This window comes from Haemaphysalis longicornis, unplaced genomic scaffold (assembly GCF_048455015.1).
Source record: "Haemaphysalis longicornis isolate Haplotype H1 unplaced genomic scaffold, Haemaphysalis longicornis Haplotype H1 scaffold_8, whole genome shotgun sequence".
In the NCBI taxonomy this organism is placed as follows: Eukaryota; Metazoa; Arthropoda; class Arachnida; order Ixodida; family Ixodidae; genus Haemaphysalis; species Haemaphysalis longicornis.
In genome coordinates this window covers 47,598,303-47,603,872 of record NW_027526445.1, presented here as the reverse complement: position 1 = coordinate 47,603,872, position 5,570 = coordinate 47,598,303, and the positions used below count along the sequence as shown (strand labels likewise).

General features: G+C 49.8%; 1 non-coding gene across 1 annotated transcript; it reads right to left on the bottom strand.

The window, feature by feature from the left end:
• Positions 1–2,191: 2,191 nt before the first annotated feature.
• Positions 2,192–2,263, bottom strand: Trnat-ugu (transfer RNA threonine (anticodon UGU)). Its single transcript has one exon. It is a non-coding gene; the product is annotated as a tRNA-Thr (tRNA).
• Positions 2,264–5,570: the final 3,307 nt, after the last annotated feature.

Below are 5,570 nucleotides of genomic sequence, written 5' to 3'. Positions count from 1 at the left end.
TTGCCTCTTCTGCGGCTTCACCGCTAACTTTGACGGGGTCATTTGTAAACGACACTGCCGAAGACGCAGAAACACGGCATCTTCGGACACACCCCTGCAGCTGAAATGCTGCGAAGCGCGTTATCTTTGATTCGCGTTCGGAACGACGCCAGTCGCGCGCAGCCGCAGAGCATGGAGGACAAGCTGAGACTATCACAGTTGACCGACAAAAACTCATAAGCAACAAAATGGCGGTGCCCATGAACCGTCGCAGTGTAAACAAATGTCACGTGGTGCGAATTTACCAGTGATCGCGGCGGCGGCACAGAACAATAGGAGAAAAGAGTGCCGATACTCTGTAACCTTATCTAGTGACACTAGGTACCACCAGAATGTCATCCTTCTCGAGACCTCCAATGAATCCACTGCACCGAAGCGTAGCAGCTATCACCACGTTGTCTATTCAAGCATGCATTCACATCGCGAAAGCCTATGTGACGGACCCCGTGGTTTCGTGTCGTGGCGTCATTCACGCCCAACTTTTACAGTCTTGAATCGTGGCACGCGACAATCCTGTCTGCTCGCATGATGGGAGAGACTGAGTCGGTGTTAATAACGTTCGAGGCCACCCATGTACCCCACAACGTTCTCTTCCGCCGCGTCTTGTATAGATGCAAAGCTGAAAGACCCAATGCCCTGAAGTGCAATAGGTGCCGCGAATGTGGACATGGGGTGCTGCTCACCCTCCGACTTATCAGCGCTGCCCCACCTGCTCAACCAAGCTCAACGCACAGGATGAACCGCATCGTTGCTCCGCCCATTGCTTCCACTGCGGAGGAAACCTTCCGACATTTGACAAAACCTGCCCCGTACAAAAGCAGCGAGACCAAAATAGCCACAAAGCCGCCTACGAGCGCAGGAAAAGTCTCCGCAGAACAAGCTGGCAACCTCACAAACAGAAGAACACAAGTCCCGGCAGTTCGCTCCAAAGCAAACATCGACTGCTTGGCAGATGTCACCTGGTCGCACCAACCAGAAGCATGTGCTCCTCCAACAACCTCCCAACCGTGATGGGAGGTTGTTGGACCCCCAACTACCCCAAGCCACACAGGAGGCCGCAAGACCTCCTAGACCCAATCCCTGGCACCTGGATGTTCAGGAGAAGTCAGTTCGGTCACGTCCTCTTCTCAAGCCAGCTACGCTTCTACCAGCGGGTGAGCCCAGCCCGTCCCTTCCCCCTCCCCCCTCCATCCTTGTCTCTTACACATCTCAAAATCCCACATCAGTCATCACATCTGACAATCATATGCAGCGCATAAAAGACCGTAATGACCCGATACTTTGGTATATCGCCGAAGAAATTTCTGCCATTCGCCAAGCATTCGAGCTCATGCACACCCTCCTTGGTAATATTCTGCAGAATGACGAACGCATGGAATTTCTCACCAATTCACTCGAACGTCGCCGTCATCCACCGAAGAAGCTGCTGCATCCTCTTTCATTCCTTCCGAGAAGCGGGCTTTTTCTTTTCAGGTGCGTGGCCTTTTTTAAAAAAAAAAATTACGAAACGAAAAACGTTTGCACACTTCGGCTGTGGGCCTTCGCTGCGGCGCAGTAAAGCACTCTTGCAGCCTGATTGCTCCTATAAAGTCGCAGCGAGGGAAGGGCAGAGTCGTTTCATATCGCCTGCAAGCTGCCGGGAATGCCCTTTCGTTTGGTCAGCCTCCCACAATGCTCGCGCTACCAGCTGCAAAATGGCATTGATGCATTGATGCGCATTCCGTTTCCCAGGCTGTTGTGACTACAAAGAGAGCGTGGTGGCGTGGTGATTGGTCGGGAGGGAAATGTGCGTGAGAGGGTAGGTTGATGGTACGGGAAAAGGAAAGGTCTGAATGGCTTTGACTGCGCATTATCAACAGCGGATCGTCGAAATGTTTCGTCGTGAACCAGTAACCTTTATTTTTTCGGTTCAGTACCAGTTCGGGTTCAGCGTGCTCAGAAAATAACCGTACGGTTCCTGTTCGACACCCTTATGTATGTATATATATATATAGTAAGGAAATGAGGGGCTCGTTGAGGAAATACAGAAGATAGGTCAGCAGTCTACGACGCCAAAGGAGGCATAGGGGTGTGGTTAGGCTCTTTTCTTTTTTACTAAGGTTAATGAAGTGAACATTTTTTTTAATATACAGAAGAAAGAAAGAAAAACACGCGCCCAGAGTGGGGACCGAACCCACGCCTTTCGATTACATGTCGAATGCCTTACCAATTCGGCTATCTGGGCGACTGTGTTCTCCTTCACTTTCTGGGCTATTTATATTTACTAGAGGTGTATCTGACACTTGAGGGTGGTAGCCAGCGCCACTCTGACTACACGGGGAGAAGGGGACCTTCTTTTCAACCCCCGCGGCGTGACTCCAACGTCTACAGCCTGTCATGAGCGGGTAACTGGCGGGAAGCCCTCTTATGCTACCTAGGCATCAAGGCGACCAGAACCGAGACCCTCGCTAGGCTTTCGCAGAATAATATAGTAAGGAAATGAGGGGCTCGTTGAGGAAATACATTCAGGAAATACGTTCAGGAAATACTTCATTAACCTTAGTAAAAAAGAAAAAGAGCCTAACCACACCCCTATGCCTCCTTTGGCGTCGTAGACTGCTGACCTATCTTCTTTATATATATATATATATATATATATATATATATATATATATATATATATATATATAGCAGAACAGAGAGATACGGGACGAGGGACTCGGTAAAGATACATGTCAAGGTTGCAGTCGTCATTGCCAGTGCTATTCGGCTTTTTTTCGAAATATTTAATAGGGCCGAATGACGTGTGCTTGTCACGTTTCTTTTGATTCATTGATAAATAAGCGAAAATATAAGTCGAGAAAAAATCCGCCGTTTTCCGGGAGCGGGACTCGAACCCACATCTCCGCATAACCGGTGCGGTGCGTTCGCCATTACGCTATTCCCACAGCGGCTTCTCTCTCGACTTTAAAGCGGGGGTTTATATTTACAAGAGCTCTGAGGCCGGTCAACTAGCGCCGCCCCTCGACTACCGCGGGAGACGTAGAACGTCTTCTTTCCCAGCGGCCGCCACGTAGAACGTGGTCGGAGGTCGGGGTTAGCAATTGGCATATCCGAACTGCTGGAGCCAGTGCCTCGTAATGCATGTAGCAGAACAGAGAGATACGGGACGAGGGACTCGGTAAAGATACATATCAAGGTTGCAGTCGTCATTGCCAGTGCTATTCGGCTTTTTTTCGAAATATTTAATAGGGCCGAATGACGTGTGCTTGTCACGTTTCTTTTGATTCATTGATAAATAAGCGAAAATATAAGGCGGCCGCTGGGAAAGAAGACGTTCTACGTCTCCCGCGGTAGTCGAGGGGCGGCGCTAGTTGACCGGCCTCAGAGCTCTTGTAAATATAAACCCCCGCTTTAAAGTCGAAAGAGAAGCCGCTGTGGGGATAGCGTAATGGCGAACGCACCGCACCGGTTATGCGGAGATGTGGGCTCGAGTCCCGCTCCCGGAAAACGGCGGATTTTTTCTCGACTTATATTTTCGCTTATTTATCAATGAATCAAAAGAAACGTGACAAGCACACGTCATTCGGCCCTATTAAATATTTCGAAAAAAAGCCGAATAGCACTGGCAATGACGACTGCAACCTTGATATGTATCTTTACCGAGTCCCTCGTCCCGTATCTCTCTGTTCTGCTACATGCATTACGAGGCACTGGCTCCAGCAGTTCAGATATGCCAATTGCTAACCCCGACCTCCGACCACGTTCTGCGTGGCGGCCGCTGGGAAAGAAGACGTTCTACGTCTCCCGCGGTAGTCGAGGGGCGGCGCTAGTTGACCGGCCTCAGAGCTCTTGTAAATATAAACCCCCGCTTTAAAGTCGAGAGAGAAGCCGCTGTGGGGATAGCGTAATGGCGAACGCACCGCACCGGTTATGCGGAGATGTGGGTTCGAGTCCCGCTCCCGGAAAACGGCGGATTTTTTCTCGACTTATATTTTCGCTTATTTATCAATGAATCAAAAGAAACGTGACAAGCACACGTCATTCGGCCCTATTAAATATTTCGAAAAAAAGCCGAATAGCACTGGCAATGACGACTGCAACCTTGATATGTATCTTTACCGAGTCCCTCGTCCCGTATCTCTCTGTTCTGCTACATGCATTACGAGGCACTGGCTCCAGCAGTTCGGATATGCCAATTGCTAACCCCGACCTCCGACCACGTTCTACGTGGCGGCCGCTGGGAAAGAAGACGTTCTACGTCTCCCGCGGTAGTCGAGGGGCGGCGCTAGTTGACCGGCCTCAGAGCTCTTGTAAATATAAACCCCCGCTTTAAAGTCGAGAGAGAAGCCGCTGTGGGGATAGCGTAATGGCGAACGCACCGCACCGTTTATGCGGAGATGTGGGTTCGAGTCCCGCTCCCGGAAAACGGCGGATTTTTTCTCGACTTATATTTTCGCTTATTTATCAATGAATCAAAAGAAACGTGACAAGCACACGTCATTCGGCCCTATTAAATATTTCGAAAAAAAGCCGAATAGCACTGGCAATGACGACTGCAACCTTGATATGTATCTTTACCGAGTCCCTCGTCCCGTATCTCTCTGTTCTGCTACATGCATTACGAGGCACTGGCTCCAGCAGTTCAGATATGCCAATTGCTAACCCCGACCTCCGACCACGTTCTGCGTGGCGGCCGCTGGGAAAGAAGACGTTCTACGTCTCCCGCGGTAGTCGAGGGGCGGCGCTAGTTGACCGGCCTCAGAGCTCTTGTAAATATAAACCCCCGCTTTAAAGTCGAGAGAGAAGCCGCTGTGGGGATAGCGTAATGGCGAACGCACCGCACCGGTTATGCGGAGATGTGGGTTCGAGTCCCGCTCCCGGAAAACGGCGGATTTTTTCTCGACTTATATTTTCGCTTATTTATCAATGAATCAAAAGAAACGTGACAAGCACACGTCATTCGGCCCTATTAAATATTTCGAAAAAAAGCCGAATAGCACTGGCAATGACGACTGCAACCTTGATATATATATATATATATATATATATATATATATATATATATATATATATATATATATATATATATATTATTTAATTATTTACAGTCTTAGTCGCGCAGGCTCTCTCTGAGTTTGAGATGGAATGTATCCCCCGTCGCGTGCCACTTGTATACGTAGCTGAGACATATAAGCGCTTTTAAGTGCTTGGAACCTCGTTTGAGCAACCCTACAAGACGGCTTTTTCTCGTTAGTGTAGAAGCGCATCGCGTTACAGTGGTTATTTTCAGGGACGACTGCATCGGGCCTTCAACCTTTTTCCGTATCTCACTCGCGTTCGGCGCACGATCCTCGCAGCGCGGCCCTCCATGCGTGGCACGACGCCTGTACGCTGCACGCGCGCGCGTTTCCGCTCCGCTGCACATGACTTGTCGATTGTTCGAGTATGCATGCAGGCATTTCTCTGGTCGTAGCTTGTCGCAGAGCTCGCGTCGGGAAGCATACGCAAGCGAGCCTGTAGGTGCGAGAGCAGATTAGGCGACACCCTCG